The sequence below is a fragment of the Tiliqua scincoides genome, chromosome 4 (genome assembly GCF_035046505.1).
Source record: "Tiliqua scincoides isolate rTilSci1 chromosome 4, rTilSci1.hap2, whole genome shotgun sequence".
Classification (NCBI taxonomy): domain Eukaryota; kingdom Metazoa; phylum Chordata; class Lepidosauria; order Squamata; family Scincidae; genus Tiliqua; species Tiliqua scincoides.
In genome coordinates this window covers 80,469,978-80,481,800 of record NC_089824.1, presented here as the reverse complement: position 1 = coordinate 80,481,800, position 11,823 = coordinate 80,469,978, and positions in this window count along the sequence as shown.

Genomic DNA, 11,823 nt, shown 5'->3' with positions numbered 1-11,823 from the left:
CCAAGAAAAGGGAGGAAAAAAAGCAGCTACTTATCTTGCTCCTCTCCACGGAATCTTCTTCACCAATCAAGGAAATGCAGGTGATTCTTGGAACTCCCAGAAGTCTATGCATGGGTGACATTAGAGCTCCAATACCTGTAATGTATTCTGCGTGGGGCTGCCCAGGAAGTCTTCCCAGATACTGCAGTTAGTGCAAAACACAGTGGCCCATGTGGTCATGGAATCCAGATGTGTTGACTCTGCCAAGCTTGTGCCTCTTCAGCTGCACAGGCTGCCAATTTGTTTCCAGGCAAAATTCATGGTCTTGACTTTTAAGCCCTCCTGGCTTGGGGCTGGGGTACCTTAAGGACCGTCTCCTTCCATAGGAAACAGCCAGCCCCTCCTGTGTGAGCCACCACAAATTGAAGCTCAGCTGGCAGCAACTAGGCATAAAATGATGGTGCCAGACCTATGGAACACTCTTCCTCTCTGTTGCAATATGAACTGAATTCTCCCTGATAGCCATTAGCATGGCCTGAAAACAGAGGCATAACACCTCTACCCAGTGCCCAGGATAGTAATGTTATAATATCATGCAATGTCATGACATCACACAACAGTGTGATGTCACTGCCCCGGCTTCTCCCCAGGATGGGGCTTCACACACCTTCTCCTGGCTTTGGGGAAGGCTTGGAGCCTTTCCCAAAGCCGGGAGGAGGTGCTGTGCAGCCTGAAGTACCCTGACCTCAGGGACAACATCACAACGTTCTCCTCAAGGGTGGGAATTCACAGGCCTCCTCCTGGCTTCGGGAAAACTCAGAGCCTTCCGAGGAGGCTAGAGCGCAGCCTGCAGGGCCCCACCCTCAGTGAGAACGTCACAGCATTCTCCCCAAGGGTGGGAAAGGTTAGGGGTTTTTCCCGAAGCCAGGAGGAGCCACTGTGAAGCCTGAAGTGCCCCATCTTTGTGGTGACTGGGCGGAGCCAGGGGGCAGTCATGCAGCCTCCTGGTATGGCACCTAGGGCATGTGCCCCTGCATGTGCCCCCAGGCTCTTCCTGAGATATGCCTCTACCTGAAAACATGTTTATTCTGCTCGGATTGTATGTCCTCTTAATTTAAGGTTTTATATTGCTGCTGTTAAATTGTGTTTTTATGCTTAAATTATTTTGTATATTGTTTAATGGCTTTTATATTCTATCTTTTATTATAGTGTATTGTCGTTTAGTGTTTTTCGCCACCTTGGGCCTATTACTGTAAAGAGAAAGGCAGGGTAAAAACATCTTTCAATAAATGAGCAAATAAATCTTCACGTTGGGTCATGGAAGCCTCTGGAGCTTTCCCCACAAGATTCCAACTAACTTAATACAAGTTACAAGGGAATATAGAATGGGTGGCATGTAAAACTTTTCTATCAAGTATTACCAGAAAAGTGCTGGGAGGCATTTGCAAGTGCCTTTGTCTGCCATTGTTGGATTTCCACCTCTACTGAAATGTGAAGACTCAGGATTATTGCTTTGCTGGCAATGGAATTTGCCTTCATCCTTGCCAGAGATTATTTCTCCATAGGCTTGTAACACACTGTGAAGCAAATTGCTTGTCTCTGGAATGCAAGAAAGCAGGAACTAAAGCCAGGAATTAGTAAAGAAAGCCTAGAGATGCTGAAATCCAGTTTCCCTTTAAAAAAAAAAAAATCAACCACACATGCAGGACATGTCATTAATACCTACAGCCTATTTGTCAAGAACAGAAGATCACAAATGCCTGGAGTATGGATCTGTTTGCCAAGGAGTTTAGCCTTTTGCCATAACTGTAGTTATGTAGCTTAGCTATATGAACTATCTATTGAAGGTTGCCACCTGGTTGGTTTTAATTTTCATGCTTCCGCTTGGCGGGGGTGTCATCTGAAAATGCACAATTGTGCAAGGTTCTGAGGTTGAAAGGGTGAAGGCTGGAAGCTCATGCTAGCAGTGTCTGCTGATGTAGGGAGGTAAGCATGATGGCACTCCCTGAGTTTTTTTGGTTTTTGTCTTAAAGAGAGAAAGCAAGAGTGAAGCCAGTCCTTCTACTGATTGACAATGCTGGATCAGTTGTCTGCTTTCTCATGCATTTTAAAATTATTTCAGTATCCTTATCTTGATGTCTCTCTTGGTCACTTTCTCTCCCTCATAAGAAAAGGGGAAAGACTACTGAGACTGGAAAAAATGTGCCAGCAAAAGGAGACAGTTTCACATTTTTGAGTATAGTCATGGTTCCTGAGGAAAACCGCTTGCGCCGCTTGCTGCTGGCTCCTCACATTGAACTCCTTTCCCTGGAGGCACAGCCATAGCAAACCAACTTACCAGGCTGCCTGGGATGGTGACTCCAGGCATCACCCTTGTGATCCAGAAGTAATTAGCAGTGATGATATCATCAAGTCACTACCAATTACTTCTGGGTGTTGGTGATCGGTTTACCTGAAATTTGGCTGAGCTGAATGTGGGCACATTCAGCTTGGTCTAGTTTCAGGGCAGCTGATGGCAAGGAATGGAAGGTAGGCCCGTGATCCAGCTTGGAGTGGCTGCTTCTCTGTGCATCCCCTTCTGGCCCCTCTTCAGAGCAGCTCCGCCTGAATGGGGTGCGCAAAGGAGCAGTTACTCCAAGAAACACAAAAGGCAATGGCTGCCATCTTGGCCAGGGCCTCTTGTGCACCCCCACACATGACACTTCCACATGGAATCTCAGGCAGCCTGCTCCCCATACCCCCTGCTAAGTATGCAACTGGGCACAGTGAAGGAGGCTGAAACCTTGATGTTTCAGGTGCAGCCCAGAAAACTGCCTCCCCTCGCTGGTTAAGATTGTAACTCATTCATTGTCATAACTATGATCAAACAAGGAAACTGGCACTTGGTTCCAATCTATGCTGATGTTCTGCCAAGGAACAACAGAAAAGCAGTCTGAAGTTTTCACCAATCACAGTGACCAAGGAGATTTGGACATGTTCACTGGTGGTCCAGCAAGCCACATTAAAAAGAAAGAATACAAATTTTAAAAATTTGTATTGGTCAAAGTAGCAGCCTTGTTTGGGATGAATGTGCACTTATAATACAGGTCCCGCCTCTGTATAGGTGTTTACATTTTAACTAACTGTGGGTTCCAAACTTGCAACAGAGGCTTCACCTAAGCTCCCAGACATAACCAGAGATGTTCTCTGGTTGAGTCCAGGAGCCTTTCTGAGGCCCAAAGAGGCCATGTATGGGCCTCAGAAAGGTCTCCAGATGTGCCAGAAACCTCCTGGAGGCCTTTCTGAAGCCCATAAAAGCCTCTGAGGGCCTCAGAATACCTCTGGATGGTGACCGGAGAACATCTCTGTATCCTGAGGCCCTTTGTTTATTTGCGCGTTTTGGTATCTGTGGGGGAAGCATCCAGGAATGTATCCCCTGCAGACACCAAGGTCCAACTGTATGTTGAATCAAGTACTTGATCTGAAACATGCATTTTTAGCTTGGATTATTGTGGTCCAAAAATCTCAGTTTTTGTTGCAGCATTCTTAAATGGACGCACCCCTAACTCAAAACTGTTAACTTCCAAGTCTGCTTTCTCTCTATGTGCAAGTTCGCTGGTACGAGTGTGTGGATTTCTACTGTCAGATTAGGAAGCAAGGTTCATTTGGGTATTTCAAAACCTCCATTTTCAGAACTGTTGTGTTCACCAGAATTGCGATCCTCCTGGGATTATAGAGGCCTCTTCATTTGAGGGAATACATTTCTTTTTTCGATTGTTTTGCTGTGTCATTCTTACAGCCAACAACTTTATTGATCAAAGTGGAACCGAAAAGGGGAGCTGACAGTGACTGTTCATTCCATAAAAACAGAAGTGCTAGCTCGGCAACCTCAAACAATCATTTTTCCCCCTCAGAATTTCAAGTCATAAGTGTACATTGAACAACTACAAAATATATGTGGAACCATTCCTATTTAGCAGAATACCTCAGAGCAGTGGTTCTCATACATTTATCACCAGGACCCACTTTTTAGAATGAAAATCTGTCAGGACCCACTAGAAGTGATGACATGACTGGAAGTGACATCATCAAGCAGGGAAATTTTTAACAATCCTAGGCTGCAATCCTACCCACACTTACCCAGGATTAAATCCTATTTATTGTCATTGTTAAAAGAATATACATAGTAATTTGTTAAAAGTACAGGTCTGTAACATTTCCCCAAATGCAGTCATGTACCATGGTAGCACCAAGTCTAATATATTAAAAATAAAATATTGAAATGAATGAGGACCCACCTGAAATTGGCTCACAACCCACCTAGTGGGTCCCAACCCACAGTTTGAGAAACACTGCCTCAGAGAAAGTGAGCATTCAACTTGCCTTAATTTGTTTTGGGGGATGGGGATGGGCAAATGTTCAAAAGAAATTTAGGCTGTTCATTTGTATATCTAACTGTGAAGCAGCACAAGCAATCTGTTAGGATGTTGCCCATAGTCTGTCATAGACTGACAAGCTATTTTTTTTTATCAAGGATCATATCTGGGAAAGGCCTGATGGGCCAGCACAATTTTGCTCCTCTCACTAACTCACTCGCAGGTGAACTGTCAGGTTCATAAGGCGTTTTTCATCTCCTCAAGAGTGAGCAACAGTGGTTTTGCCAGCCTTTTCTCCCTGAAATACCTCACTTGCCCATGCCTTGGCTTGCACATAGGAGCAAATACCTGAGGTGCATGAGAGCAGAGCCAGGTCCGCCATTAGGAGAGAGGGAGGTGATGAGTTGTTCCCTCATGATTCAGCTCAGGAAGAATAAAGCTTAGCTGAGATATGTAATGGTAGGAGGGGAATCAGAAGCTATGCTGGGACCAGATAAAAATTTAGGCTCCTGGATCTCTCTACCTGCCTATCCTGATAGTAGAGAGATGCTTGAAATATGAAATTAAAGCACACTATACATTGATCAGCAGCACGGTGGTTTTGCACATTTGCCTTCCAGACAAATTTGACAAAAATAAACAACAAACACACCCATAAGTACAGACAGCCTGCAGTCGTTGAAATATTCATAGCTATTGGCTGGAAGAGGTTTCTGGCTTCAGTAATTTGAAATTCACACCTCCTAGCTGGTGGTTATGGAATACATTCCATTCGCTCAAAAGTTCAAAAACTGTCAACAGGCAATTCCAAGAAACAGATGGGACAGTTGGGAGGATGGGGTGCAGAGAAGGGAAGAGACACAATGGTAATCAAGTATTCAATTAAACTTGCAAACCGATCCACACTTACACAGAAGTAAGTTCCTTTCTGTTCAGTGGAGTTACTCCCGGATAAGTGTAAATTGGACTGCAACTTGAATATAAGAAGGATATGTATGGGAACGGAATGGGAGTGCGAGTAATATTTGTGATGTGAATGGGTGTCTGTATGGGAGTGAATGCAAATGGAAAATGAGTACAAAAGAAGATATTACAGTAAAAATATATCTGTAAATTTTGCTCACCTCTCTACTTCTTAATCTGAAATACAGGCAGTACTAGTAGGCTGATTCTGCACTTGCACTTATTGGCTAGTGTCTGTGACATCAGTGCTGGCGGCTGTTCTAATGATCACAAGCTGGTATTTGGCTAGGATGTATGCTAGTCTACCAGTTCATAACATGACATTTGAATGGCAGCCTCCTCCCTGCTTTACTGAAACCAGGCTTTTATTAAACCTACAGCCCAATCTTCAATTCTATCCTGCACTGGAACAGGCCAGCCACCTGGCCTGCACTGTATCCAGAGCAGAGTTGGGGCTGGCTGCAGCATAACTTGGGGCAAAGGGAATCACTTCCCCTTACCCCATGTCACACGGCAGCGGCTCAAATGGGGCTACCCGGATATGCACCACCTAAAGAGGAGGCACAGATCCGAGCAGCCCGGTGCTGGTCAGGCTGCCTAGGACAGGGGTTAGGATTTGGCCAACCAGATCCTGGCTTCAACCCCCTCCTGGGCCCAGCCCACCCACGAGCCTGCCTGCCTCCCACTCTCCCTGGTACAGACATGTGCTGGCTTACCTCCTCCCACAGTGCACAGAAGTGCCTTATGGAACTTTTGCAACACCCGGAGGCCAGTGCAAGGGACTTGTGCCAGCCTAGGGCACAATTTGGACTGTGCCCTCAATCAAATAAGAGAGCCACATTGATCAGTACATGTTCTGTTAAAAAAAAGCTCACCTCCACATTGATTGCATCAACCACATGCAGCATCAACAGTACCACATACGAGGTTAGAGATGTTCTTAGTATCACTTGGAAAAATGCCCTGTGGAGCAGTTTCAGAATCTTGGATCTGAGACCCAACAAGGTGTACTTTGCATTGCTTTGTGTCTTGTACTTCCTACTGTGAACAAATATATTTCATATATGAATATATAAATACCTATTACTAAATAGAGGAATAATAAAACCATAATAAAATAAAGCTGCTATGAATATTATAAAAATGTGTAACATAGGCACAAGCAGCAGGCCTTCTGGAAGCTCATTTTGCATTTAATTCCTGTCTCCGGAGACTCGTCTTATAGGTAACAATTCTCAGAAAGTCAAATGCACATTCTGGCACACCTTAATGTTCCCTAAAACTGCCCATAATAAGGATTCCAAAGATGCACAACAATATCATCCACTGCAAACTTTTATTGCCCATTAGCCTGCCCTGAATATGGAGCAATCATCCCAAATGCAGTAAAATGTGGTCATTTTTCACAATGTTTCCTTGTGTAACTGACAATATTTATTGACATCATAAAAAGGGCACATTTTTTGAAATCCCAGAAGTGTCTTAGTGGTAATGGTGTCAAATATGTTTCTGTTTTCATTAGCAACCAGGCCATCACAGGGCTCAAGCCAGTTCAATGACCTTTTTCCTCCTTCTCTAAAGTTAAATAACTTCCCCAGCTCTTTCTTAAACTAGTAGGAAGTAATTACTAGAGTCATCTAAACATGCTGGTGATGGATCTGCATATTTAAATGTTGGTCTACCCCAGGGGTGCCCAAACTCTGGCCTGGGGGCCACTTGCGGCCCTCAGGGGCTCTCAGTCAGGCCCTCGGGGAACCCCAGCCTCCAATGAGCCTCTGGCCCTCCAGAGACTTGTTGGAGCCAGTGCTGGCCCGACCCAACTGCTGTTAGCAAGAGGACGACTGTTCGACTTCTCACCTGAGCTGTGGGACAAGGGCTCCCTCCACTACTTGCTGTTTCACGTCTGTGATGCAGCAGTGGCAGTGAAGGAAAGGCTGGCCTTGCTTTGTGCAAGGTCTTTTATAGGCCTTGAGCTACTGCAAGACCTTTCATTCATTCATCTCATTCATTTCATTCATTCTATCTCTAATACAGTTATGTATATTTATTCAAATTTTAAATTGTAAATTAATTCTTTTTTTCCCAGTCCCTGACACAGTGTCAGAGAGATAATGTGACCCTCTTGCCAAAATGTTTGGACACCCCTGGTCTACCCAGTTCATATGTAAAAGTGGTCACTGGTATAATTGAAAGGGTCAAAGGAATATGCACATAGCAAGTATTGCACCCAAGTCCCCTTTTGGCCCTTTAAATCATACATCCCACTTGTGTTGCATGTGAATGAGGCAGATCCATGTTTAAAAATGCAAGTCTGTTGTCATCATGTGAATGGAATTGGATTGCTGATGCGTAGTCAGGGGTGAAATCTAAGTCACACTGTGAGGGAGATAGCTGCTGTGATTGCTCTTAAAATAGAACATAAAACTTCACTCATACGTACTTTCTTAGGCTAACATTACTAGAGCAAGTTGGTGGCGGGCAGCTGAACACATTCAGTGGAAGTGACTAGTGTAGTGGACATCCCACTGGTCAGTTTAGTGACTCTCAGTGACTCACTTTGGGGATTTGTTCATAATTGCCAGGTTGGCTAATGCTTATTATTCTAGTTAGCATTGAATTTTTACCTAATCACCTAATTCAGCTACTGGTCATTTTGCCTCCATAAGGGATTTTAATGACATCTTCTCTTCTAATGGTTAGTGGTCCATAAATTATCCCATATGAATTTAGGAGACTCACACAGAAGTTGAGGAAAAGCTCTTTATGCAAAGCAACACTCAGAAACTCTCATCTTTTTCAAATGGGGAACATTTGTGCGTTATTCGAATACCAGAAAAAGATAAAATATAGGAGTTATGTGCAGCTCTATGAGCCAGGCTTCCCATAAGTCCCAGGCCTGGAAAATGTCAATGCAGCAGTTAATCAATGCTATCTATCTCTCTATCATAGAAAATAACAGAGCAATATACTTTCTGGACAGTTTGAGATTCTCTTACCATTTTCTTTTCCCAGAGGCTAGGAAACAGATAAAGAGGGATACATGATTGAACCAACTGCTGCTAGCAAGAATGTACAAGTCTTCACAGTTACCTGCAAACAGTCAGGCAATAAAAGATTTTATCTTATCCACTCTGGGCATATCTATCCTATAGGCTTAATAGTTGTTCACTTTCCCTAGGGAGCCCTTGGGAACCTAACCCTAGGAAGATCCAGGAAAAGCTGGCAAAGAATTCACAGCAACCTCACAAAACTCCAATTCCCAGGATTCTTTGGGGTAAACCAAAATACCAAAACCAAAATTGAAGTGATATAAAAGTTTCCAGTGTAGATATGCCCTTTTGGGCCCAATCCTATCCCCCCTTGCTGATGCAGCAGTGCTGAACTGGCAACTGCTGCAGCCTGCAGGGGGCAGTTGGGACATCCCTGAGTAAGCCTCCATGGTGCAGGGAGGGTCTACTCAGACCACCTCTTCCTGCCCACTTTGTGCTTTGTAAGCTCTGAATGGGTGGGGAGAAATTATTTGAAGACGTGGTGACTTTTTTCCTTCCTCCCCCCCCCCCCTCCAAAAGCACTGGAGGGAGAAAGGGGCACCTGCTTCATTGATCTTCTTCCAACTTGCCCTACAAGTCAGAAGTGGATCTGTGGCCCCAGTGAAATAGCAGGCTGGTGGATAAATGTGCTGGGGGCTCACTTGTTTGCTACCCCTCTGAGGGTGGACTGCAGCCTTTGTAGGTTCCAAGCTGCACAGTTCTGGGTTAGCCCTTTCTTAATGGACCTTGTCAAATCCTTTTCTGTTGAACGGAATCGAAATATGAAATCTTGGTTTCAGGTTTACTATGGATCTTTTATATGCCTATGCATCATTATACAGATCTAATCACACTTGTGCATTAGATTTCCATTCTATATTGCCCCAAGCTATTAATATCCACATACTTAATCCATCACTTTGTGGTCCATAGCAGCTATTTTTTACAGTCTCAGGTTTCCTATTCTCTTGTTATACTATTTACATTTGCTGGAGGTATATTGGAAGAGTTATGGAGTTCAGAAAATCACCTGAAACTTTTCTCCCTATTGCAGTGGTTCTCACACATTTAGCATTGGGACCCACTTTTTAGAATGAGAATCTGTCAGGACCCACCGGAAATGATGTTATGACTGAAAGTGGAAGTCATCAAGCAGGAAAATTTTTATCAATCCTAGGCTGCAATCCTGTCCACGCTTACCCAGGAGTAAGTTCCATTTACTATCATTGTTAAAAGAACATACATAGTAGCTTTTTAAAAGTACATGTCTATTACATTTCCCCAAATGCATACCATGGTAGCATCAAGTCTAATATAATAAAAATAAAATATTGAAATGAATGGGGACCCACCTGAAATTGGCTCATGACCCACCTAGTGGGTCCTGACTCACAGTTTGAGAAACACTGTCCTGCTGTATATGGGAGCACACAGTCTATATTAAAAGAGGCAAACTGTTTTAAAGTGCCCCTCACCTCCTGCCATGGGTTCACTGCATTTTTCATGACCTCCCATTGCTATCTTTAAAAATAAAAAAAGGAAAAAAACCAGATCAGCACATATATTTAAGGTAATGTGTACTTTGGCCCTAAAATAGGGAAACCCTAAGAACTTTAGGGCTTGTCCATTCATCAGCAGAAAACTGAGGATAGCTTAGTGTACAAGGGTAGGGAAAGACACAATTCTCTGGAGAGCTCAGAAGGGTAAGGCAAAATGCTAATCTCAAGAGGGTTTCTGAGAGAGCCTGGATCATAGCTCATTGATAAGCCTGCAAATGATTGACTGCAGAAGTGATAGCAGCAAACAATAAGATCTCATTACCAGTCTAAGGAGATTTTAACCAACATTTGTGGAAACTTCTGGGAAAACTATCCCTAGTTTCAGCCACTAAGTCTAAAGCCGTTTTTGTATTTGCTTTTTGCAGAAAAGTTGAGTGTTGAGAAAAACATCTATACTAAAGTGGACACGCATTGCTTACTTATTATTGTCCTCATTAACAGCTATAGATTTTCAGGGAAGCACCAGGCAGGATCACACCCTGTCATTACAATGAAACCCACATATTCAGAGTAATTGTCTGTTATGAATATTAAGTGATTTTATTTTGGCTGGGCTATAGCACTGTAAAGAATTGTGTCTGAATTACCTTCAACAATCAAATTAACAGAGGCACTTGAAGGATAAATATTTGCATTCCCCACATGTGTGCTTGACTAATGACAGCGTGTTTTTTTTTTCATGCTAAAAACAGTGATTTGGAGAGGTCTCCAGAGTACTTAGGATCAGATGGAAAGCCAGGCTACTGTAAAAGCACTGATTAAAAAAAACCAAGACATGATAGCACCTTCTTCACTGCCTAAACTCTCTGGGACCAACCATCTCAGTAATGTGCGCTGGAATATGTTGAATGTTTCAACTTTTAAAAATGGGGGAGAAATCCATTTCAGTTTCCAATACTCTTTTCCAATGGCCAGTAGTGCTGTAAAGGAATATTGGCTTCCCTGATAAAGGAGCAGCTCAGAAGAAATTAAATTTTAAAAGGATGGCGTAAGGTATATTGATCCCAACCTTTCCAGAGTGTAAAATATTAACCAGAGAGCCTTTATTTTACACCAGACAAAACTGTTCGATCAATTAAAAACAAGGGAAACTGGGATGCAAACACGTGGAAAACAGCTCTGATTGAAGTCTTAATTTCACCTGGTTTTTTCATTGATATCCATTGAGAAGATTAATTTGGGTATTTAAGCAGGAAAAGGAAAAGAGATTTTACTTCACCTTTACGTGTACATTAGGGGAAGGTTAAGAAATTCCAAGGAAACAGGGAGAGATTGAGCTGAGGTGCTCTTCCTTATGTGGCATGGATTCCTCAGATATCCCTATGTGTCCTGAGGGTGTTAGGCTGGATTGGTCAGAGAGTACAAGCCCAAAAACAGTGTGATCCAGCAAACAAAGTTCAGGAACCAAGATGTGGCTTCAAATCCATGCTCAATCATAGATTCATTCAACAGTTTGGAATAATGGTGGTGGTGGTGATGATGATAAAGTCTAGGGCAGCAATTTCATCTTTTTCATCTCATAGCACACTGGCAAGGCACTAAAATTCTCAAGGCACATTGTCGGTTTTTTGAGAAATGACAAGGCACACAGTGCTGCTGGCAAGGGGCTCACCTCCCCCAATGGCCCTACTAATTAATGACCCTTACGATGGTCCCCATAATAGTTCCATTATATTTTAACTTACAGCAATTCTGTTAAAATTGATTTCATAGCATTAAAATATGGGTAGGATGGTGAGAGGTTTTATTTCTATCTATACCTTAATTTGGGTCACCGATTGTAGTATTTAATATATTTATATTTTTATGTTGTTTATGTTGGGCATGCATTGGTATTGATTTTCTGCTGGTCTGTGACCATAATAAAGATTTGAATTTGAATGACTCTCCCCAAACTCCGGCAGCACACCTGCGGACCATCTGTGGCACCCCAGTGCG